Below are 27557 nucleotides of genomic sequence, written 5' to 3'. Positions count from 1 at the left end.
CAACCTCTGAGGATAAGGATAGCTGACAAGGTTCGGAGGTGGAGGACTCTCCCTTTGTGCGCAAATCATTCACAAAAGCTTTCCTTGATTTATCTCCTGCGGAACCACCTATGTTAGGTCCAAACGGTGACATCTGCTTGGATTTGATGGGGGAAACCTCTCTTCGACCCGCATTCTATTCCTCACCCAAATTCACCTGAAAACTGGCTCCCGATCATTTGGCCCAGTATGTACATTACTGGACTCGTAGATCCCTAGACTGGGAAGTGCATACAAGATTCGGGCAGAATGCCCAGACCATCTCTTGCTGATAAGGTCGAAATTACCCGAGAGTGTGACATCGGGACCTACACATACTTCATACTTCACAGAGTTATTGATCGCAGCCTGAGACTGGCTCAAATCAAGTTTTTCAACGTTCTCGAAACCCTGACAAATTTCCAGCTTCTAGCGGATGAAGCATGTACGCAAAGATGCCCTCTGTAACCGTCTTTATTAAGACTGACCTTTCCCTCCTATTGGCCTACTAGACAACGCTAGGTATCAATATGCACTAAACGAAGATAGGTGGCGTTCCTTCGTATAGATGCTGAGATTGCAGACCCTGAATTAAGAATGGGGTCCCTTGGCCTAGGACCTAGGTTTTGGAGAAACATTATTAAAGAATTCACAAACACATGGACTTACACACCACACTTAATAGAGCCCACTCTTTAGTGTGACGAGCATTTCATCAGACCCCGTCTTGGTTTTTCCAGCAAGGCTAAACGACAGCGGGGTCATTACTACAGCCATTTTGAACTATTCCATTCCATCACAGACACCATTTCCACTGAACCAGGTCTGGACGGCAGACCTCCAGGCATTTGTAGACTTCAGACCCTGGTCGACTTAAGAGCATGTCAACTTCCCATCTGAATCCGGGGTTTTCTACAGATCCAGGGGTTTCTACGGATTTAGCCTTCTTATTCGTAAAAAGTCAGGCGAGTTTACACACTGAGTTTACAAGTAGGATCATTTCCTCCATTTATACAATTTATTTACGTATGTACCATACCATTGGAATTTCTCTTTTCTACATTTGTTTTTTCTACATGATGTCGATATACCCCTGGTATAAATTTTGAAAGACCCTCCACTTATATCCATAGACGGGGATTATTCCATCCAGGCCTTCTTATTAGAATTGATACAGCTCTACAAAGTGTGAGTGTGCACTTGACCCATACATATTCCCTTTCAGTCTACCAACTGTATTGCACCATTATTTGTTTCTTGTTTTGTGTTCATAGATTTATGTACTAGATACTGCATCTGTACCATATGTATATTTAATTTACTCAAAGCGCTGATCACTTTCTATATTTTACTTTTTCTATGTTACTGTAGACTTAACGTCTATAATTCAAAACTATTTGTATCACATGGTATGGATAAGATCAATACATATTTATCGACATGCTCGTATATTTACAATTTATTAGTGAATCAACGATCTACAAAATATTTTAAACATTTTCAGAATAATGATAAATAAAAATCAAAGTTTATATTTGCTAAAATGTGGAGATGTACTTAGAGTGCAGTTCTGTGAGTTTCATTGCAAGATAAAAATAATGTTTGCATTTTCTTAATATGACCTCTATAATTTTTAAATATTATAATGGATGTCATATAACAGTGACATATAATTTACAACAATCATTACTTTTTGTGTTCGTAAGAGAACTTAATCATAGGCATTAAAAACAATTAAAATATATACATATTAAGTGTGTCATTTACGAAGTGACACAGTTCTGTAGTTTATTTAATTTCTTATTGAGAGTATCATTCAGTATGTGAGCAATACCATTTTAGCAATCAAAGTATTTTAAGAATACATTTGGGACATAGGAAAGAATAAGAAAATATCCCTAGTGGATAGACATTTCTAATTATGCAGTAATGGTAATTTTGAGTAATTTTCTTTTCATGACAAAAAGCACAAAAGAAAGTAATTTAGAAAATAAATTGATGTTGACATTTTGCACTTTTACTTTTTCTCAGAATATTTTTATTATACTGTGACCAATAATGTATACTATACAAGGTTTTTGGGCATCACCAATGGCATGAGTCCCTGTTTTTCTTAATCCTTACCTTTTTTTTTTGTTTTAGAAACAAACAAACAAAAAAACAAAAACAAATGCTGAACAATATTGGAATTACAAAATCCTACAAAGATTTGTAATGTTTTAACTGCAATTGCCGCAATTGTGGAAAAAAAAATATATTTAAATTACCATCTTCTTCATTCAATCATTCTAAATAATGAATGTATGATGTATAATAAAAATAATGAAAATGTAAGACACAACAAGACAGATATCCTCCAAAATATAATAGTTTCTATAGGTAAATTGTACACAGATTCAAGAGAATGACTAAACATTATGAAAACCACCCAGCACAACCATAATGTACAATTGATCCAATAAGCTGTGATAGCAAAACACCTGAAATTAGCCTAGCCTCCTGTATGCACATCAAGGCTGATTATGATACATTTTTTCACAGTTAGAACTATATACAATAAGCCAGTCGATGGTCTAAGGAAAGGTTGCTCTGCTGATAGGTTCATAATTTTGAGTTTGGAGGAAATGTTATTTCAGGATGTCTAGACTATTAAATAAAGTGGCACCAAGCAACAGGGGGGCAAGGGGTGTTCCACATGGTGTAACAGGTGGCAAGAGGTGCACAGAGTCCAACCCACACCAGAGCTGGCACCTACCTACTAGCATGTTTATTGTGGTGTGCCATTTGTCAATGTATCTGTAGTTCGAGGCAACGAGGGAGCTGCAGGGATCAGTCTGTACTGATTTCTTAACTCCCACGCATGCCCTTTACTTATGACATCTGCCAAGTAATGTCATGGGGAAGAAAGAGAGACTTGAGATTTCCTCAACACAGACAGTTTCTTTTTGAGATATATATGGAATGTGAAGTCAGAGAATGTCATGTTTTTAATTTAAGTTTCTCTATTATGTACTTTTAATTTCTGCTGATATAGACAATATTCTGGCTGTTTTGGAGAGGCCAATGAGCAACAAGAGTTGGGGTATGATTTCAGCTCGGAAATCAATACTACAGACATAGTTCCCTGCAGGTCCATACTGGACTCCAATAATTAGATTCCACTCCGAGTCTACCTTTAAAGCTAAGTAGAGGAAGGCTGCTTGGTCCTCACTGTTAAAAAACAACAACAAAAAAACATTATTATTATAATATTATTATTTATATAGCGCCAACAAATTCCGCAGCGCTTTACAGTGGGTGGATGAACAAACATGTAGTTGCAATCAGATAAGTTAGACACACAGGAACAGAGGAGTTGATGGCCCTGCTCAATGAGCTTACATGCTACAGGGAGTGGGGTAAAGTGACACAAAAGGAAAGGATAGTATTAGACTAATGACAGTAGCAATAGAGGAATCAGTCGGGAACTATTAACAGTTTAATTGATACGCTTTTATGAAGAAGTGGGTTTTTAATGATTTTTTGAAGGAGTGGAGACTGGGTGAGCATCTAATGGAGGTGGTAAGTGAGTTCCACAGGAACGGTGCAGCCCTCGGGAAGTCTTGAAGGTGAGCATCAAAGGTAGATAGACATAAGTCTTCAGCAGAGCGTAAGGGCCTAGACGGGACATGCTTGTGTATTAGGGAGGATAGATAGGTGGGAGCAGCATTATGTAGAGATTTGAAAGCAAGAACCAGGATTTTAAATTGAGCCCTATATCTTACAGGAAGCCAATGTAGGGACTGACAGACGGGTGAGGTGTGGGAGGTGCGGGAGGACAGGAAGATGAGCCTCGCCGCCGCATTCATTATGACTGTAACAGCGCAAGTTGGGAGCACGTAAGACCACTGAGAAGCAGATTACAGTAGTCAAAGCAGGAAAGGACAGTGGAATGGACCAGCTCCTTAGTCGCATCTGGCGTTAAGTAGGGTCGGATGCACGCAATGTTTTTGAGATGGAAGCGGCAGGATTTACCGATAGACTGAACATGAGGTGTGAAGGAGAGGTTAGAGACAAAGAGAACAAGTAGGCAGCGAGTGTGTGTGTTTGAATGTGTGTCTGTGTGTATAAGACGTTGAATATGAGTGTGTGTGTGTGTGTGTTTGTGTGTGCATGAAAGTATGTGTACTTGTGTCTGTGTGAGAAAATGATTATGTGTGTGTTTATGGGTCTGTGTGTATGAATGTGTGTATGTGTGAATCTGTGTGTATATGAATCGATGTGTATGAGTGCTTGTTTCTTTATGTGTGAATTTCTATGTGTGTGTTTATGCAGGGACGTATTAGCCACGAGGCAAACAAGGCATTTGCCTTGGGCAGCATTTTTCAGGGGGCGACAAAAAAAGTCGCCCCCAAATGCCCAGGGCAAATGCTTGTTAGCCTTGTGGCTAGCAGTCCAGGCAGGCGGCTATGTAGAAATCTGTGCTGCCTGCAGAGTGATGCCGGGAGCCGGAATATGACGTCATCTTCTGGCTCCCAGCATCACTCTGTGGGAGGCACGCGAGGAAGCTGAGCAGAGAGTTCAGGGGGAAGTGCTCCCTCGCCAGCGGCGCCCGCCCGACAGCCCAGCATTCCCAAAGGTAAGGGTGGGTTAAATATTTTAAAGAAAAAGTGAGTGCGTTTGTGTGTGTATTAGTGAGTGAGTGTGTCTTTTAGTTTGTGTGAATGTTAGTGTGTGCGTGTCTGTTAGTGAGTGTGTCTGTTAGTGTGTGTCTGTTAGTGTGTGTGTGTGTGTGTGTGTGTGTGTTAGTGTGTGTGTCTGTTAGTGAGTGTGTGTGCCTGTTAGTGAGTGTATGTCAGGGAGTGTGTCTGTTAGGGAGTGTGTTACTATGTGTGTGTCTGTTAGTTTGTGTGTATCTGTTAGTGAGAGTGTATGCGTCTGTTAGTGAATGTGTGTGTCTGCTAGTGACTGTATGTGTCTGTTAGTAAGTGTGTATGTCTGTTAGCTAGTGTATGCGTGTCTGTCAGTGAATGTGTGTGTGTATTTAGAAGGCAGGGAGGGGGGGTGGCATGAGGGATGGGGAGGGGTGCTTGAGTTTTGGCATGCCTAGGGCAGAACAAAACCAGGATACAACACTGTGTTTATGTGAGTATGTGTGTATGAATGATAGCATGTGCATGTTATTTCCCTAACAAAACAGAATTGGGGATAGTGCAGAGGATGACACATTTTTGTTTTAAAGTTCAAGGGAGGAGGGAAATCTATTTCTGACCTGTGTGCCATGTGACCGAAGTTAAACTCACAAAAATGTCATAGGGAAGAAAGTGAGACTTGATATTTCTCTTGTATTATGTATAGTTTTAAAATCTGCTGGTATGGACAATATTCTGGTTGGTTTGATGAGGTCAATGAGCAATTGCAGTATTGTTTATGCAATAAAATCATGATGCTTTCAAACGGTCAGAAGCTAGATTGTTCAACCATTAGCCTTTTTTTTTAAACTTTTATTAACTATACATGTTATTGATTGCATCTTAAATTATTGAAATACTTACAAAATATTAGCATTACTGATGTACCAGTTATAATATAGTCTGAGACTTTTATGATGTAAGCAAAGTCAAACTTTAATGCTAAGGCTATTTGCTTGAGTAATGTATGGATAAAGCTATATAAATTGACTGCTGGATTGATTGAGGTGAGGAAATTAAGACATAAATAAGAGAATAAAGATCCTAATTCAGTAGTAGTTTCCTACAAACAAATGACAATAAATATCAACCAAATTATACCCGCATTAGAAGTACAGTGTCATTAGCTTAGTAGAATCCATTACAAATATAATAAAACATATTTTGTAACCCGTATAATCCATTTTACGCAACCATGACTATTAGTAGATTATGTATGCTATAAATGCTGTTTAAATATATTAGTTCATTGTGTAAGAATTACTTCTGTTTCCATGCATTTTCATTATCCTATATTGTTATAATGTTCATTGTTTTAAATTATTTAAGTGCATTCCACATAGTATACCACAGAACCTGATTTAACACAATTTAAGGCAACATTTTGTTGTAGTTAAATACATATTTGAATTTATTTAGTAGGAACTGTTGACCTTAATAACTGACATGCTTACCATTAAAACATATACTCTCAACACAATTGTTCCTATGCTGCAAATGTGAATTGTGATCTTGTTTTCTCTCCTCCTAATCAAGAAGATATTGAACGTTGACACCAGGACATATACAAAACATTTTGCATGATCCCAAAGAACCCATCTTTAAAAGATTAATTTAGTATTTATTTATTTTTTGCACAGAGACTCTCAGCGAACATGCCTGTTTAAATAGGATAACTGCAGGTAGAGGAATACAAGAAGTTTTGTTTATTTACTAATTGTACAATTTTTATATAGTGCCTTTATCCATAGAGCATTACAAGATTAACAATCATGCAACAACTGAGCATTGTGGTACACTGACTGGAAAATTAATGAGTGGTTTGAGTGAGTCTGTGTAGGAGGGAACAGACAGGTAAGGTGAAAAGGTAGCACTAGTTATATCAATGTTTTTTTTCTGGTAGGGAGAAGTTTAGCAGAGAGATGGCAGCAGAGAGATCAAGAAAAATGAAGATGGAATGGTGCTTCGAATTGTGTGTTTTTGGAAGTAAGTTCTAAACAGAGGAGATCAGAGTCTGCTGAGTGGGTAAGTTGAAAGACAGATTAGATAGTTAGGAAAATAGTATGGAAATGGATGAAGGAACACCGTTTCTTGTGTACAACACGCTCTAAAAGATTAGAAAAAAAAGGGGACATAAGTCAGATACTGGTGGATAGGGTAGGATTTAGGATGCTTTAGGATACCTGATCAATAACCATAGTGGTAACAAAATAAAAAATGTGCAACCAAGTGCAGTGATTAAAGAAAAAGAAAACACTCAGAGTTTTATTTTTCTTTAATCACTGCACTTGGTAGCACTTTATTTATTTTTGTTACCACTATAGTTATTGATTTTTAGGTGTTTCTTTATTTATTTATAACTTTAGTAGGGAGAGTTGGTTCAGGTAGACACTAGTGGTCAGACCACGGTGTTGAGGTAACTCTTAGGGTGAATTGAGAGGTTTTTGGGTTTTTTTTTTAGCTTTTCACCTGCGTATAGACCAGGTTATCTGGCCCCTTGTTCTCTGTGGACCCTGTGCCTTTTCTATCTCCCTAACCTCATTTACACTTCCTTCCCGTCAGTCGGTTTCATTTAGTAGATCTCCATTTTTTAAAGTTAAACTTTTTATTTGCTAATCCCTTTTTATCCTTAGATTGATTAAAGGTAGGGCACCCTTTCCTCATTTCTTATACCAGTGGAGCTCTCCTGATGTTAGCTTCCCCTTGTGGGATTCTATACATTACTATACTATACATAACTTTCTCCTATTACCTGCATATTGGGTAGGGTTACCCCCTTATTTGAGCTCCCTATTAGGTGGTTACAGTGGTGCAGCTCATGAGCCCTTGACTTGTATCCGGGCTCCTGACCTACACTCTGTTTACTTTTTTTCTCCATTTTGTTAATTATATGTATACCACATATTGGCGCTGGACTTTTTTTTTTGTATTGTGTGATAAAGCTTTTAAAAATAAAAAAATAAAAACAATTTTAACCAAAATGGATATTCACCTCTGCATTCCCTCATGTTCTGAAAATCCAAACGTCTGCAGGATTATGTATAGATGTCTTCTTAATTGTGATTCTCCCAGGGGAGTGCAGTGTATATCACATAAACCACTACACACCCATATAGCTACACAGCTTACTTTAAACTGTCAGCTTTCCTTTGAGTGCACAAAAGACCCAATCATGAGTACATGTATTTACTTTGTTTGACTCATGGGGAAACTCTAATTCCCTATTATGTAGAGATCAATAAAAAACGTCTGTCACTCCATGGTAATTCCCTATTCTTTCACACAATATTTTGTGTTTGCAGCTGGAGAGTTTTCCATATCACTGCAGGACTAATGAATGACATGAAGCGAAGTAACGAAAAGGAGCTCTTAATTCCATAATCTATGCAAATATCAGAAATTGTTTAATTAGGGGAATGATTTTCAGCATACTTTATTGAAGCATAACATCTACCACTGAAGGCTCCTGACTTAATTACTTTACAGGTACTAATGAAAGAGGAATATATATATATATATATATATATATATATATATATATATATATATATATATATATATATATATATATGTACCAGAGTATTGCACAGAGTATTGCAGTATGCAATGATACCCTTTTTAGTGGACTAACATGATACTTAAAAGATAAGCTTTTGAGAATGTTACTTTCTTCCTCAGGTCTGTGTATTGCTTCAGACCTGAGGAAGAGAGGCCAACTCTCTAATAAAAAAGGTATCACTGAATACTGCAATACTCTTGTATTTTGGCATCTTGTCTACTGGACTAATATGGTTAATCCAATTGACACTTTATATATATATAAAGTAGAGATTGTAGCCATATTAGTCCAGTGATGCAGACGTAAAAAAACAGATACAAAAAAAAGATACATTTCGTATCTTGTAATACCTTTTTTATTGGACTAACAGAATTTTGTCCAATAAAAAAGATATTACAAGATACAAATTGTATCTGTTTTTTACATGTATATATTTAAGGAAGGCGGGGCCTGTAGTTGTAGGAGGGGCTTGGGGTTCCATATATTAGGGCCTCCAATCCTCTCTCACATACCGTTATTGGTCTGGCGAGTTAATAGCTTACCTTTATCCTTGTGGTTTTGTCTCCTGGCTTCCTGACCGTTTTTCTTCTTGTTTGCCAACTGCTGAACTTCCCCTCCAGCCCACTTTCTGCTCCTGCTCCCTCGGAGACTGGCTCAGAAGCACTCTCTGTTTCATAAGTCGGGACTATCCAGTGGGTCTATACTCTCTGGTTATTGTTCACATACCTGCATTTTGCTTAGTTTCAGCCTCTTCGGCCTTCATTTGCACATATGGTCATACTCACTTACTATACTTTATAGGGCCGTGTCGGTTCTTCTAGCCGCATGAACGGTCCCTAATTCTGTGCTTCTTTTGGATACCTGCCTTCACGTATTGCTGATTCATGCGAACGTCTAACTCATACAAACAAGTATTTCTGTCGGTTCTTGGAATCGCACGAACACTCAGTGGTTCAGAGTGCTCGTGCAATTCTTCCCGATTGCCTTACATGTTTTAGTTGTCAAATAGACGAATGTCAAATGGTTATGCGAACTGTGTTTGTTGCATGTTAATCTAATAATGTAACAGACCCCTGTGGGAGTTGTTTGGTATTGCAGTCTGTTTGTATTCTATTTCCTTTACCCTAAAGCATTTATATTATAATATAATTTATAATAAGCTATATTATTTATTAGATATGGCTCACCGGTGGTTTAATTATACATATGTTTGCATGTTTTAGATTCAGCTGGATTCGATTGGAGCAATGTGTATTTCCACCTTGGACATCCAGCACAATAGTAATTTCTAGGTGACACGCTTGTCCAACCTTCTCCTGCCAAGGAGCTCATCCTTCCTGGCGACATTTGCCTTTGTGGCCTTGTATCCACCAGTACTTTTACTTATTTGGGTCCACGATCTGGCCCATGCAGAGGCATACGTTCTCAGACACTATTCTACATTTTCTCAATTTTAGGTTGTTGTATTAGGTGACTCGCTTTGTCCAACCTTTTTTCCTGCCAAGGAGCTCATCATTCCTGGCAGAGTTTGGCTTTATTGCCTTGAATCCACCAGTAGGGTATGTTACTTGTACTTATTTGGGTCCACGATCTGGCCCACGCAGAGACATACGTTCTCAGACATATTCTACATTTTCTCAATTTTAGGTTGCTGTACTAGGTGACACACTTTGTCCAACCCTTCTCCTGCCAAGGAGCTCATCCTGTGGGTCCAAGATCTGGCCCATGCAGAGGCATATGTTCTCAGACACTGTTCCAAAAAAAAAAATTATAATAAAAAAAAATTTGGGTCAATGATCTGGCCCACGCAGAGGCATATGTTCTCAGACACTTTCCTGAATTTTCTAAATTTTAGGTTGCTGTACCATGCTATTACTATCTTTACTCCCCTCCTGGTGATCCTTCTATCAGACTTTACAGTCTCAGGTACGACATGCTACTTTTCAATATAAAGTGGTCCACTATTAGTAGAAATTACTGGCTGTTAGGGATCTAGGTGCTCAATATGGTAGACTTCTGGCCTTTATGCCCATAGACTAGTGGTGCCACAAGGCCAACACCCATCCTCCTTCTCGAAGGTATACGCCCATCGGTGCAACGCATAGTTATTTGTCTTGCATGGTTGCATAGTGAGGGCCTCACCTGTTACTCCCATTCTTTCTTCTGCTTTAATTGTCACTGAGAGGCCACAATGATAGGTGGCCTCATAATTCCCTCAGGCCAACACATAGTTAGCGCCTCTAAAGCCACTTGGCAACTAGCAGGGCCTCACCTGTCACCTATTAGTGGTATTGTTTTGCCGCTTGGCAATAGCTAGTCTGCCAGTACTGATCGGGTTTCACACTAAATGGTGCTTTTATATTTCAGTATTTCCCAGGCTTCTGATGTTCCGGAAGAACTGTCCCTTACCAAAACCCAAGCTAGGTCTGGTACTCCTTCCCGCGTAGCAGACGCAGCTGACCCGTCAGTGCTCAGATCGTGGACAATACCACGTATCACTGCTGAACTCCACAAGAGGAATATTCCATTATTGGATACTGACAGAAAGGAGTAGTCTGATGCTGGGGAGGGCCTAGTGCATCCCAGCCGCCTGATGTCCAGGCCATTTTGGCCTCTTTACTCTCTTTACTATCATCCATTGGTCTAATAAACAATAGGTTGGGGCAGTTGGAAACTTCCAGCACTCTTACCTTGCCTACTAGAACTGCAGTTGCTCTCCCAACAGCTTCTGCACCTACTAACCCGGGTAGTTCTATCATTCCACTGAGAGCCCCTGAGGCTACAAACCCATCGCATGTGTTTCCATCTCAACTTTTGAAGGACATCCTGGAAGGTAGGGATGTTAACCTGGTTTTGCTCCTTATTGCCTCCCAGGATGTTATTGAAAATAGGACATATGCGTATGGGGATATTTCAGTGGTGCTCAAAGCAAGAGGTTGAGTAAAAAGTTGTCTTTATCTGAATTCGTCCTGGCTTTCGGGATATATAGGAATGTTTATTGTTCCATTTATCCTGAAAAGAGAGAGGAACTGCAGAGTGTACATGCATAGGTGGGTGGATCTGGGGTACAAGTATGGTGGTACTGCTTTCTACGACTACCACCGTTGTTTTTCAGCAAAAGTGGCTGCAGCTCTGACTTCTTTATAGATTGGAGTGGACTGGACACTGAGGTATTTTGCAGACACTTTGCAGACCACAAGACTGCAGGAGGGAAGGATCATAGCGTCGGCTAAAGACTGCTATGATCCTTCACTAACTCTACTCTGTTTATTATTTTTATTTTAAACTTGGGCTGTCTTGACGCTATCCATGCGTCTTCTCTCTTTAGTTTGGAGGGATTTTGCTAGGCTGCCTTGAAGCAGCAGTTAGTAGTGGCTTTTTCTAGATAGTAAATTTAGGGTTAACTAGGTCCAGGCTTTCTTAGACGCATTGCTACCCTCTTGCACTCCAATTTTAGTTCTACTTTTCGGATTGCAAGGGATACAGCTCCCTTACTACCTACCATTCTATATTGGAGTGTATGTTTTACTACAGGATAGTCTCTATGTTGTCTGTTTTGGCTTATCAGGACCTAGCATTCTCTACTTACCCCTAACCTTGTGATTTACTGCCCTATTTACTTATGGTACCATCACAACTGCCATACTTCCATTATTCCCTCCATCCTTTTTTGAGACCTTATTTTAGGTTACCAATATATATTATATATGATTTCTCTAAGGGATGCCATTTAGTGACTATCTCTAATTGCATTTTATATACTCCACTATTTTACGTGCTCCCACTATATATATATTATAATTTCAGGCGACCTTTAGGCTCTGCCCAAGCTTTTTAATAGGTGCAAGTTTTCACTTGTTCTACACAATACTCTGGTGCTATTCACTATTTCTAATAAAGGTTTATTTACCCTAATTTATGTGACATTTCACTTAGGAGGTATTGCCCAGTGGATTTGAATTCCCACCTGCTATTTGCTAGGGGATCTTCCTTTCCACTTTCTCTCTCTCTCTCTCTCTCTCTCTCTCTCTCTCTCTCTCTCTCTCTCTCTCTCTCTCTCTCTCTCTCTCTCTCTCTATATATATATATATATATATATATATATATATATATATATATATATATATATATTTACAAAATATAGTAAACCCCTGCACTTCAAATTAAAAATATATATATACCTGGTGCTCTGGTAGCTCAAATGTAGAAAATAGCAAAAACCGGCACTCAAGGATTCTGTTCAAAGTTATTTACTGTTGAAGAAATTCGACGTTTCAGCTCCTCTAGGGAGCTTTCATCAGGACATACACAATCTTAATATGAAAAACACAGTTATATAAGGAATAAGTGAATAATTAATTAGGGTACTTACATACAGCTGGCTATCAGGGGCTGCTCGTTGCCGTTTGCCGCCAAGTGTGTCAAGACCGTAGTCATTTCCGGGTTGGTCACCTGACCGCCGTCCACCATCTGATTGGACTGAATGCGTAGGTGCTTAGGAACCAAGGACGCCGATGTCCCATTGGTTATAGCTCATTTCTACTGTGTCCAAACGTGGACAATTTAGTGAGTGTTATTCCAACCGCATTTCGAGCGGATTTAAACAGAAATTAACGATTTAACTCACCCTGGCTTCGCGGAAACGAGCAGTTCCAATACAGGGAACAGCACTACATGTGATAGTTACACAATTGCCTTACAAATAAGGATAAAAATAAAAATAAAAATAATAATAGATACTGGAGATTTATATACAAAATTACATCCACATATTTAAGTGCACAAGTGATTGTACGAAGATGCATAATCAAGCATAATTGTTACAAGTCTCAAAAGAGATCTAAGACCAAAAAGAGAGAAACATGAGAAAAAAGTGTTGTGAAACTGGTGTATTAGAACTGTGATTCAAATCTGATACAGTCTTATGTCAAAAGCTATTAAAGTAAGTGAAAACATAATCAACACTTAATATAAGTGTAAGGTACTCTTATGTTTAACCCCTTAAGGACACATGACATGTGTGACATGTCCTGATTCCCTTTTATTCCAGAAGTTTGGTCCTTAAGGGGTTAAGAAAAATGAGTACTATCCTGCTCATTAGTGTGATAAATGTGGTGAGTGAAAAAAATATATATTTACAGTGTTAATGTATATGGCATCAGAGTAACTAAGGGACAAATTAGTATGTCTAACCGTTACTTGTCAAAAGATGTTGTAAAAAAGTTGTATGTATGTTGTCCCCTGCATAATTGAATGTTGTGCGTACCAACATATGAAAAAACTATATATTAAAAGATGAAGATATAAAATCAAAAAAAAATAATGATAATAAAAAGGCAACCAAACACAGTGAGGCTGTAAAACAAAAAAAAGACTGCTGTCCTAAATTTAGATGGAATTATTATTATCAATATGAATCACATAGAATCAAAAAGAAGAGGAAATATTGTGTTTACAGACTACATATTCCCCCTCAGATACTGTTCTCATAAGAATGCTATGAAAGAGCACTTCTCATTGAGACCCTTGGGGGACAGTGTTCCTAATTGGTGAATCCAATAGGCTTCCCTTTATAATAGCAATTTCGCTCTATCACCTCCACGATTTGGCATTGGAACATGCTCTATTGCTATGCATCTGAGTGAGGAAAGTTGATGTTGCAACTCTAGAAAATGTCTGGCCACCGGTTTGTCCGACTTGCCATTACTATATATATATATATATATATATATATAGAAAAAATATGGATAGGGCACTCACCCTTAAGTGACTGGAACGATTCTTGCCTTTGGTGCTACCGGCGTCCAAAATATATATAAACGAAAAAATCAGAGCACTCAGAAAGGACTTCTTATTCAGTGTTTACTGTGATAAAATTTACATCAAATCAACAAATCGACGTTTCGACCCCTTAGGGTCTTTTTCAAGATCTAGAAAAAGGCCCTAAGGGGTCGAAACGTCGATTTGTTGATTTGATGTAAATTTTATCACAGTAAACACTGAATAAGAAGTCCTTTCTGAGTGCTCTGATTTTTTCGTTTATATATATATATATATATATATATATATATATATATATAATTATAAAATACAAATAATAAGTAAATTAAAATAAATTAAAAAAACAAAAATAATAATATATATTTTTTATATATATGAAATTTTATTTTAACTGTATTTTGATAATATATATATATATATATCTATCAAAATACAGTAAGAATGAAATTATATATACATCTATGTATATATAAATAAATCAAAATAATATGAATATATATATATATATACATATATATATATATCCATATAAAAAATTACATAATTTAATAAATATACACGTATACTTTAAATATATAAATATGCATACCTATTTAAATTCTATGTGCATATTTATGTAATATTTTTACATAATTAAGTAATTTTATTGATTGCAATTTGAGGGACTTGCCTGACAACCCAGGCTGAAAGTCCAGATAATTTAATTTGCTAGCACTGTATTTAACCCTGTAACTTTCTATGACACCCTAAAACCTGTACATGGGGGGTACTGTTTTACTCGGGAGACTTCGCTGAACACAAATATTAGTGTTTCTAAACAGTAAAACATAACACAGGGATGATATTGTCAGTGAAAGTGACTTTTTTTGCATTTTTCATACACACATGGCACTTTTACTGATGATATAATTCTGGTGATAAGTTTTACTGTTTTGAAACACTAATATTTGTCTTCAGAAAAATCTCCCGAATATAACAGTACCCCCCGTATACAGGTTTTTTAGCGTTTTTGAAAGTTACAGGGTCATATAGAAGGGTCAAATAATTTTACATTGAAAATTGCCAGGTTGGTTATGCTGCCTTTGAGAGCGTATGGTAGCCCAATGAGAATTACCCCCATGACATACTATTTGCAAAAGAAGACAACCCAAGGAATTGCAAATGAGGTATGTCCAGTCTTTTTTAGTAGCCACTTAGTCACAAACACTGGCCAAAATTAGCATTCAATTTAGTTTTTTACTTTTATCACACACAAACAAATATGAACGCTAACTTTGGCCAGTGTTTGTGACTAAGTGGCTACTAAAAAGGACTGGACATACCCCATATTGAATATCCTGGGTTGTCAACTATAAAAGAATATGTACATGTGGAGTGTGAGTCAGAGATTTATGACAAATAACAGTGTTATAATGTCACTACTGATACATTTTAAAAATATATATTTTGAAACAGCAATTCCCTATTTGTACTTATAGCCCTATAACTTGCAAAAAAGCAAAAAAGGATGTAAACACTGGGTGTTTTTAAACTCAGGACAAAATTTTGAATCTATTTAGCAGTTGTTTTCATTAGCTTTGGTAGATAAGTAAAAGATTTTCCATGCAAAAGTCAAAAAACGTTTTAGTTTCAATTTTTCACCATATTTATTTATTTTTTTTAAGTAAATGAAATGACATGATACAAATAATGGTATGTAAAGAAAGCCCTTTTTATCCTAAAAAAAACAATACATAACTTGTATGGGAACAGTAAATGAGAGAAAGGAAAATGACAGCTAAACACAAACACCACAAAAGTGTTAAAAGATCCCTGGTCTTTAACCCCATAAGGACCAAACTTCGGGAATAAAAGGGAATCATGACATGTCACACATGTCATGTGTCCTTAAGAGGTTAAAGTATAACATGGCCAAAACAGTCCGGTCCTGAATGGGTTAAACTATGTTATTATTAATATTTATGTTATTACTAATTATATGTCATCTACCCATTACAGCAATATTGCAACGACCACAAAAAAATAAATAAAATAAAAATAATATATATATATATATATATATATATATATATACACACACACACACACACACACACTTACTTTTATGTCAATATTAACTTTACCTTTGGATCATGGCCTGGTTTGGGTTCCTGTGTTATTTCTGCAGGGCTAAAGTGGTTGGAATAGGCACATCATATTCATGAATTCAATAGCAGGTAACTGCATTTTGGCGAAGCTGTCAAACTCATATGATATATGTAATATAGTATTTCATAAATTGCTTTTAAACACATACAGACATACAGAAAGTATTAAATAGTTGTAACTGCTATGTTAATTTATTTTAAAATAAATGTAAGTTTTTTGTTTTGGTTAATTATTGTCCAAATGTACCAAGTTGATGCATTTAATGAGTAATTCATATATCGGAATTGCAAAACTGAGACTATAATAGCCAAACTGTGACTAAAGCTGAGTAAGAGATTTTTTCCAGAATAAATATTTAAGCCTCAATTTTGTAATTTGTATTTAATTTGTTAAAAGTTTAATCAGTTTCATATTTTTCAATTGCAACACTACTATCAGACCTTAACTCCAGCGCATAACTTACACAGGCCATCTACAGGTTTCAAGGCAATATTGCCTCTTGGGGAGCGTCTGATTATGGGCATCTACTCCTTGTATAGGCTTCTCCTAAATGCAGTGCAAACTCCACCCCTGCACTTTACTGCCACCTGTGATATTGAACAAGTTTGCTCCATTGGTACCCGTTACATGCTGGGAAAGACGGGGTGGTCTTACTGGAGATCTGTCCAGAGTGAAATTGCAAATATATTGTGCAAGCTACCCCATCAATAAATTCATGCTGCCCCTACATACACCCCTTTCCATGGCTAAGTACAAAAAAGTATTACTAGACACCTATTTAATTCAGCAAAAGAATAAAGAAGACAAATGTGCACCAAAGTAGATGCCATGACCCAATACATATATATGCCAGGCATATCACCTCCCACACAGATACCTAAGGCTTACACTTATAGTACATCTTGGAGGATACAGACTATCCTGCCTCCATACACCCCTTTATTTCCCCTCATTCCCTACCCCTTTCCCCCTATCCGTTTTGCTCATCTATCTCCTCACTACTGGGAAATGGCAATGACCAGCAGCTACTTTGGTCTGAACCTAATGTAGACCCAGAGGTGAAACAGATGATTAGTCAAATGATTTATAGGTTAGAATTATTAGAAATCCTACACATGCCTTTATATCAACAGTGAAACGTTATGATAAATCTTTCTTACTTCTTTGTTAATTACATATTTACGACAATATGTATAAAACAACTTGTAAAATAGATTTCAAAAACATTTAATAAAAGTCAGAGTTTAGTGAATAATTTTAAAAACCATATGACTGTTAAATATTTTCAAACAAGTACAGTAAAACATGCTACTAGATGTAAAAAAAAAATAGCATCATTGTTACTTTGAATGAACACCTCAGACTCCTAAAGCTCTTCATCTTGCTGAAGTGCTTTATGTGTAACAAGTGTTTGCTCTTTTTTTTTGTCAATCTTTTTTTACAGAGATGATAGTAAGATACATTTAATAAATATAGCCGTGCCAGGATATATAATTTTGAGCAAGGGTAATACACAGTGCAAGATGCATATAAACCTACTTGCTAGACAAATCAATTTTTTTTTTTTTTAAACATTAGTAAATTAATTGTTAAACTGGATGCAGAATTAGTATTATAATGGGCGTATTTAGACTAAGGAAGGTATAGACGCATATAAAATTCACTGATAACAGGTGAGAATTGAACCCCCTAAGCTGGAAGCCCAAAATGCCAATAATGAGGAGATAAAGAGGAACAGTCAACCAATCAACAGCACTAAATACCCAGAAGGTCCTTGAGATAGACATATAGTGGGCAGATGTCTAGAGCAAGGCTTAACTGAGATATCACACGCTTCAAACATAATAAGTAAAAAAATAAAAAAAAAATCAACATATAAGTAAGCAGAAAGTGAGGTTGCTTTGCAGTTGCTCTTGGTAAAAGGCAGATGTAACTGACACAGTGCCAAGGAAAGTTCAGGTCTCAGAATCCTTGTCAATCTATACCCACCAAGGGCAGTGCACAGTGAAATTCTTCAGGACTAATAGCCCAATGGCCAGTAGATAACATATCCAACCACCTCGTTGCCCAGGGATAGGCAAGGGAAACAGTTCCTATGTTGACTTTAGGATTTCACTCTTTATCTCAGCCTCCCAGGAAGTCACAGATTTGGACCACAAGTTGGCATTTGGTTGGCAAGCATCTTTGACAACCTGTTCAAGGAATGCCACTTGCTTCACCATCATGTTTAAGCTCTCTTCATATTTACAGCCACAGACTCACAATTCAGACTTGAAGTCAGTGTTTGTGGCCACTCAGCTTCTGTGGGTAAGGCTGACGTAGCATCCACCAAAATTCTGCAAAAATTCTGTCCAGCTTGTACATAATATTGAATGTTTTGGTGCCATGACTGGGGGTGTACGCGGCGTCCACCATGATTAGTGGAATGCTATGTCTTCTGCCTGCTCTTGAGGAAGCACCATGTGGTCCTGGTACAGCAGGGTAACATGCCAGGAGGGGACTGGGATCACCCCCGCTGGTCCAAGGGGGGTTAACAGGACACTGATATGATCCTGTAGTTGTCTAAGCCAACTCCTAGATGGTAGATTGACCGTTTCCCCCGTATGATGTGCACTAGGCTTCACTGCCTAGTGTCTCTGGCAGGCGAACTCTCGTTGAGTCAATGACCGCTCCAATATTGGTCAATCAGGTCAAGAATCAGTTAAATTGCTTGCACTTTCATAAATCAAGCTAAATGAGATTCTCAAACCCTCTACATGACAGGATAAGCAAGGAGCTTTCTCAGGGCACGTCTATCCACCATGACTGTTAGGCCTCATCCCTATGTGTGCCCTTATTATTCTTATAAAAAGTGCAGATTTCAATGTTACTCAGACAAACAGTCCAGTTACTTCTTGGTTGTTAGCTTTGTGGAGCTAAACTCAAAAGGCAGGCAATTACTAAAGCACCAGCCCTGCAAACACTTTTCATTGATCTGGAATGTCTTTGAGTGGACAGTCACAGTAAATCTGGGTTGGATTAGAAGGTAAGGGCTGTGTAAAATGCATAATTAAACAAATGCGTGTTTTCTTTAGAGATAATATTTTCTAAACAGTATTTTTTTTATTTATTTTTTTGTGCAGTGATGTATCCCTTTAAGGTAATTTAAAATAGTTCTGGTATTCAAGCAATTCATTTTAAAGTAATCTGCTCTTATTGTTGAACAATTATTTGCAGTGTTTCACGGTAACTCCAGTAAATGTCTTATATTTCATTAAACTCTAGCACAATGTGCACATAAAGCAAGGGATGCAAAAGTAGCACATGCACATATCCTAACAGCAATGTTGTGTTCATATTGCTTTGCAGACAAATGTAAATTTTAAATATAGGTACATTTACACAATTTTTATTTTTCACTTATTTAGTCTTTATAAAAATTATATGAGAAAAATAGATAATTCACACAGGGTCTGAAATATTAATATGAAAGCAAAAATGCTTTTTTTTTTTTCTCACATAAAGAAGCTGTGCCAAAATATATAAATACAATGGTCAAATGTATTGCTTCTAGGTATTTGTAATGACCCTGGAGGCATTTACAAGCAGTACAACTTACTAAAAATGTCAACATAATGTAAAAAGAACGTCTCTATTGGAGCATAATGCCAACATACAGTAAACACATTTAAAATATGTATATATGAAATAAAGGTATTTAAAACTGCTATAGCAATCTTTATTGTTCTCTGGACTGCTAATGTACAGTTAACACTAAAATGGCAGAGTTAATTTACTCCTTCCCTTCCAGACTGCATAATACATTATATGACCCTTTTAAAACTTCCTGTATTGTTTGAAAGCAGGGGCTAAGTTTATATTTTAATAACATTTACAAACATTATATTAGTGACTGTTAGTGCCTTCTGCACACTAATAGTAACTAATATATTGCAATCCTCTACAGGATGGTAATCATAATTAGAGTATTAATGGCTTTATTGTGCTAGATTTTCATTTTGCAAAATTCCTGAAAATAAACAATTTTATGCTAGATCGAGGCAGTGAAGTGATTATACTATTTATTGCAACCTTTCATCAAAGAGTCAAAAATTGATGATCACCTCCCAGAGTAACCACTACCCAGTGGCAGAACTAATGTAGAGAAGGCCCTGGTTCAAGAATATTTTTGTGCCCTGTTCAAGAATTTTTTTGTCCCCCGTTTACTTAACATTGGATTAAGTGAAACCCTTCCATTTGTACTTTTTTACTTTGACTTATTATATATTTAGACTTCCATCTAACTGTTTTATTTCTTGTTATTGTACTTGGCGCAGCCCTTACTACCTTTTTTTACACTAACACATATACATACACTAACACAAACTCAAATATACACTGACACATACACACACTCAGATATACACGCGTTGACTCATACCCTTACACTGACACATACACACACTGACAAACATAGATAAATACATATATGGGTGTAATATTGTTTAGGATTTTAGCCAACCCTTGTTAAAACGGTTTATGTGCAGGAGGATGGCTTCTCTGGGGCATGCTGTCTGAGGCTAATGGGACTTTGAGGTTGGTAGAGCAGGCTCACTCCTTACTTCTTCCTCCCCTCTTGTGCGGCCTCCTCCCTGCTTCCCATGTGGCTCTGTATGTATGTGGGAGGTTGCACTGTTAAAGGGACATGGCACCTGACCAGGCCGCAGTTCACCAATACTCTTTAGGTGGCCTTAAATGCATGGGCCACACGATGGGCCAAGATGCTGTTTCCCCTTCCCCGGTAGTCATTACCATTTCTAATCTGAGCAATGCACATTTATTCCAAGCTTTAAAATAATGATTGCTACAGTACTTAAACTGGATATTAATATACATTAAGACCAATTAGTTCTTATCAGGATAATGACATTCTAATTTACACAGTGCATAATATTACATATTTATGCATGATAAATACCACAAGTAACAGAAATATAGCTTTGATGTTAAATTATATTGTTAATAGCATATATTTAAAAGTGCTTTTAAATTTCATCAGTTCTTTTATAAGTGTCACTGCCAAAATTGAGTACAATTTTATTTCCTCTAATGCCTTAAATTAAATGATCATATTTTTTAAATATATCTCCTAACATCTTAACAAATACATTACATTATGTGAAAATTCATATTTAGTATGTATGCATCATATATCATATATATTTTACAAAGATTGGATTATATTTAGAATGTGGGTTTGCACCAATGTAAAAAGTAAAAATGTTTGTTTTGAACAGGTGAGTGCCTAGCTTTTTGCAAATATATATACAAAATAAACAATCCAGTGCACTCACTCAGTCACTAAACAGCAATTTCAAGTCTCACAGATTGTTATAGTTTTATTTAAAAACAGTATATAACCATACGTTGCGTAAGCCTGTCCCAACATCAATGTACCCCATTCTTGGCAGGTCCTACTCTAGCAGCCTAATGCTTGCTCTTATGAGATTAATCCACTTACTTAGAAAATATTTCCTCATTGGACTATCTGCAGATCAAGGCTAAATAAGGCCCTTGAATGAGTCATACTTGTATTCTAGGAGGCCATTTTGTTAAACACCAGTTCCTATATATGCTGGAGTTTCCAGTTCAGCTTCTAGGACGAGATCTATTATCAAAGCTTCAAGCCCAGATAACTTTTAAACCCAACGGATCAACGTCTCTGAAGTTTAATAGATCACCAGGCATAATATCAGTATCGGTGCAAAGGGAAGAAGAATGGCACTTCTACTCTATAATAACAAATAAGAGTGATGAATTCTTATTTGACATTTCAAGAATATGGACAGAGAATAATCCTCCAGGACTTGCTCGCAATATTCCACCAATACACATTGAATTAAAGCTTGGAGCGTATCTTGTTAGCCTTAGTTAGTATCATATATTATAGAGGGCTAAGAAAAATATACAAACATATGTGGATAAGTGTGTAAAGTATGACATCCTAAAATTCTGTACCTCCCCTTGGAACACTCCATTATTACCTGTTCAGAAGCTGGGATCAGATGAGTATCATCCTGTACAAGATCTAAAAGCAGTTAATAATGCAGTAGTCAATATACACCCAGTGGTACCCATCCCCTATAATCTGCTTGCTTTAATACCAGGTGGGGCAACCTACTATACCTTCCTAGACCTCAAAGATGCTTTCTTTTGTTTCTGGGGTACTGCTGAAAAATTATGTATGGGCATCTACCTTCCATACTTGGTAACTTAAGGGGGGATTTGAGTCAGTTGGGAGAAGGAATTACCCGGCAGCAGGTTGTAGAGTTGGGTAAAACTATGGAGGAGGTACAGAAATGGGTACAAGATAGATTACCTGTGATTATTTATCCACCTGTTCATTCTTACCATCCAGGGGATCAAGTGTGGATAAAAGAATGGAACACTGTTCCATTAGGTTCCAAGTGGAGAGGTCCCTATGTTGTTCTTTTATCTACCCCAACAGTTGTAAAGGTTGTAGAAGTGACTCCGTGGATTCATCACTCTAGGGTAAAAAAAAAAAAAAAAACAGCGGCAGATTCCTGACAAGCTACCATAGATCCAGAGAATCCTTGCAAGATCCGGTTGAAGCTTGTGACCCAGTTGGATTAAAAGTGTTTTTTGCGAAGAGAATATTGTTAAAAGGGAACATCAACAAAGATCTACAAGTAGGTGTTTTGACGGCCACAATAAAGCCTGACCACCTACCAACGTTAAGCCAGAGGAAAAACCTCTGTGAAGAAAAGTGAGAATCAGGAAGGACTCCATTCCCTGCAGCCCTCACACCCTGGAAGCTGAGGTGCCATCGCACGGTAGAAGAGTCAGGACAAAGATGTCAGGAGTGATGTGTTTGATAATGTGTATATTTGTGTTTTTTAATTATTCAGGAAGGTAGAGGTACCGACACACCAGGCTGTGAGGTTTGCATTAAGACTATGAAAACAGGCAATCATATTTCCCAGACCCTTATTTGGCATTCACAATATGAGTGTAAAGGACATGTATCTAAGTGTAGATACTTGAGTATAGATTATAGTGTATGCCATCTAAGAGCAGGAGAACCTAGGTGTTTTAGTCCAGAGTATCAACCCCGTACAATTTGGTTGACCCTTCGGAATGGAGACTCACAGGGGACCCTAATAAATAAGACCATACTAGAAACCGTACATTCTTCAGGTGTTCTGCTATTTGATGCATGTAAGGTGATATCAGGTGGTAGGAAACCGTGGAATGTATGTGATGATCTTAAATGGGAAAGAACGTATGGGTCTAATGATAAATATATTTGCCCCAGTAGTAAGTACAAATATATGGATCCAAAGTGCCCAAATAAAGATATAATTATTGTCCGTATTGGTCCTGTGTAGGGTGGGCAACCTGGGGACAGACAGTAGATAAGGATATGATCATCACTAAGTTGCCTACCAAGCCATATTGTAAGTCTAGGGAGTGTAACCCAGTCCATGTACTTATCAATGACCCAGAACGATTCATAGATAGGTTTGGGAACTTACCGTATATACTCGAGTATAAGACGAGTTTTTCAGCACATTTTTTGTGCTGAAAAACACTAACTCGTCTTATACTCGAGTCAGTTGTCTGTATTATGGCAATTTTCATTGCCATAATACAGACATGGACCGGGGGCTGTCAGGAAGCTGTTACTTACCTTCACAGCAGCTCCTGTCAGCTCCCTTCTCTCTTCTCCGGTGCGTGCAGCTCCCAGGTCAGCTCCCTCTGCAACTCTCGCGAGAGCCGCGGGGTCAGAGCGTTGCCACAGGTTACACAGGGGAGGAAGAGGAAGCGGAGGACGTGGAGGAGGTTCCAGAACAGCGCATCTTGACCTGTGGCAGCTATGGTTCCATAATGCGAGAAGGAAGGGACTGGGAGGTGACGCTGCGGACAGACCAAACAAAGCGGTTCCTGGCCTGTCACGGCATGGACTCTGTCCTGGAAATATTTTGTGTCCTGAATGAAGAGGAAATACACAAGAAACTGGAGAGAAAGCTGAAAATTGCCAGGAAGAAAGCAAATAAGAAAGCCCAGAAAGGAGAAACTCCAGAGGAGCCTGTGATTGAGAGAACTCTTCAAGATGAAATCCAGAAAATTGGCAACATCAAAGCTTCTTCTAAAATAAAATCATTCAATTTACTTGTGTTTCCAAAGGGGATGGTGAAAGTGGTCATTCTCCTCCAGAACAACAGTCTAGTGCTTCTCGCTGCCATCAGAGCCCACGCCAGCTGGTCTCACTGAGGTCATCAAGAGTTCGCAGCTCACCATTGGGGGGCACCGGAGTGATGTGCGCACGCTAGCATTCAGCTCTGACAACATTGCCGTGCTCTCAGCGTCAGCCGAAGCTGTCAAAATCTGGAACAGGTCCACCCTGCAGTGTATCCGGACTATGCCGTGTGAATATGCCCTGTGCTCCATCTTTGTCCCTGGCGATCGACCTGTTATTGTAGGAACAAAGTCTGGAAAGCTGCAGATTTTTGACCTGGCCTCAGGAAATCTCCTGGATTCAGTGGAAGCTCATAATGGGGCATTATGGTCTATTTCTCTGTCACCTGATCAGAGAGGCTTCGCCACAGGAGGTGCAGATAAATGTGTAAAGTTTTGGGAGTTTGAGTTGGTGAATGATGAGTCTGATGCACAGAGCAGTCGGCGTCTATCGGTGAAGCAGACATGAGTATTGCAGTTGGATGAGGACGTCTTGTTCATACGTCACAGCCCAGACAGCCGCTTCCTGGCAGTGTCCCTACTGGACTGCACAGTCAAGATCTTTTTTGTTGACACTCTGAAGTTCTTCCTGTCACTGTACGGACACAGGATTCCTGTGCTCTGCCTGGATATCTCCCATGACAGCTCCATAATAGTCACTGGCTCCGCCGATCAGAATATCAAGATTTGGGGTTTGGATTTCGGAGACTGTCATCGCTCCCTCTTTGCCCATGATGACAGTGTCATGTTCCTCCAGTTTGTTCCAAAGACTCACCTGTTCTTCAGTGTCGGGAAGGACCGGAAGGTCAAGCAGTGGGATGCTGACCACTTCCAGCAGGTGCAGGTGCTCGAGGGCCACCATGGAGAGATCTGGTGTCTGGCTGTCAGTCCAAACGGGGATCACATTGTGTCGTCATCGCATGATAAATCTCTGCGACTCTGGGAGAGAACAAGGGAACCCCTGATTCTGGAGGAGGAGAAAGAGATGCAAAGAAAAGCTGAATTTGAGGATAGTGTGGCCAAAGGCGAAAAGTCGGTGGTTGCTGGAGAGCATGAAGGTGAGGTTAGCCTCGCAGGGAAGAAAACCATTGAGACCATTAAATTGACGGAGCGCGTTATGGAGGCTATTGACCTGCACAGAGAGGAGAGTGCTACAATAGAGGAGCATCAAGCCTTCTGCAAAAGTGCCTGGAAAGAGTTCCCCGCAGAAAAAAGCGTTTGGAAATATCTCACCCTCAGATTATGTTCTGGATGTTTTCAAGAAGGTAAAATCCAGCGAGCTGGAAGAGGCGCTCCTCATTCTGCCATTCTCCTATTTGCTGGATGTCCTCACTTTGTTCAGGGATTACATTCGACGTGGTCAGGATGTGGAGCTGATCTGTCACTGCCTTTTCTTCCTTTTGAGGATCCACTTCGGACAGATAACCAGTAACCACATGCTTCTTGGGGTAATTGAAGATCTGAAAAATTGCACAATCTCATGGGTGTCTGAAGAGCGGGATGTGATGGGGCTGAACATGGCCGGCCTGCAGTTCCTGAAGAGAGAGATCGAGGCTAAAGAAGAAGTCTTGTTTTTTGCAGATGCCACGGAGAGGTTTGAGGAGAAAAAGCGGAAAAGGAAAAAGAATGAGAAGCTATTTCTTACTGTTGCTTAGTTCACATTGGACAAGAGTACATTGTTCTGATCCATTCCTAGGATCTAGTATAAACCAATCTCTCAGAGAAAGCCACACCCTAAAGGAAATGGAGAGCTGCGATTGGTTCAGACTGCTATTTACCATTTAATGCCTAACGTGTCACAAATGGAGTGACCTTTCACCTGTATGACTTGACCATCATTGGGAAACAAACACGCCTTTAAAATAAACGTTCTTTTATTTTTTTTATGTGAAGATCCACGTAAGTGTTTATGTTAAGAATAAAAGACAGAGGAACAGTTGGTGAGCAGAGAATCAAAAGAAAAGGAAGCACATTCAATTGCAGTTTATACCGGATGCACTGAAGCAGGACCAGCAAACCCAGAATAACAGAACAGGAAGAGTCTCCAGGCACTCAGTGGATCCAATAAACCTGCCTGTGGCTTGAGATTGTTTCTGTTCTTTGTTAGCAGAGATATGCTAGTCTGCAGAGCTTACATTCTACCATTTCATTTACTTATTTACCCTCCCTGCTTATGGAGATGCTCGTATTACCTATATTTGGTCATTCCTCTCCCTCCCCTGAGCTAACTGGATACATTGAGTTTATTAGTTGTAGTATTTGGAAGGGGTACTTGTAGTTTAAAGGGTCTGTTGCCAGCTCTAACACTTTCTTATTATGTTATAAATGTTGAGCAAAGCGTGTGCGGATGGATCACTGTGGATGGATTCTTTGAATTTCCTTTCCATGAACTGATCCTCTTTTATTAGCAAATCCATAATACAGTCTTCCTTTAGATAATAAATGCTGACAGATAGTATTCTCTCTCGTTTAGAACATATGAAAGGATGCATGGTTCAGAATCATTAAGAATATATTATTTTATTGGAATGTAGCGCAGGTTCCTGGTCAGAAGTCTGCAGTCCGCACTGCAATTGAAAAAAGAGAGGTTATACATGTGCGTTGGGTAAAACACAAAACAAACCCACTCGGTACATCTTATTGGCTAGCCTGTTGGGTTCAATTTATCGTGTCCTAACTATAAATAGGAGGTAGTTTGAGCCTTTAGTCTGAGTCACATTGTGGGTAGGGAAAGAAATAGAATGAAACTTTGTTCTTCCTGTCCCACCCCAAATAGTACATCAATTAGCTGCAGTACTGGGAAAATCCTCGTTCCGGCCCTCCAGCATGCTCCTAAGTCACATTTTATTACATTCAATACGGACAAAACTTGAAAATGATCAAATTGTTCACAATTAAACTTCAGTTTCTTTTCAGTAACCAAAACCAGGCCTCAGATTCTAAGTAGTTGTTTAGGGAATTATGAGGCAGTGCCTGTTGTGGAGCTAGAGGTCTCCGGCTGTGCCAGTTCAGCTTCCCTTCTTGCACTAGTCACTCACACCAGACACCTGTTGGACACACCCTCCATAAAATCACTGGGCCACCTACCTGTCTCTGGCATCTTCCTGGCTCTCAGGAGTTCCAGCCTGGAGCTGGGGGAGGTG

General features: G+C 38.5%; 1 pseudogene; it reads left to right on the top strand.

Moving 5' to 3' along the window:
- Positions 1-288: 288 nt before the first annotated feature.
- On the top strand, positions 289-26298 carry LOC134615232 (WD repeat-containing protein 3-like; annotated as a pseudogene).
- Positions 26299-27557: the final 1259 nt, after the last annotated feature.

The sequence above is a fragment of the Pelobates fuscus genome, chromosome 6, assembly GCF_036172605.1.
Source record: "Pelobates fuscus isolate aPelFus1 chromosome 6, aPelFus1.pri, whole genome shotgun sequence".
In the NCBI taxonomy this organism is placed as follows: domain Eukaryota; kingdom Metazoa; phylum Chordata; class Amphibia; order Anura; family Pelobatidae; genus Pelobates; species Pelobates fuscus.
The sequence above is the reverse complement of the archived record's forward strand: the minus strand, read 5'-3'. Positions and strand labels throughout refer to the sequence as shown.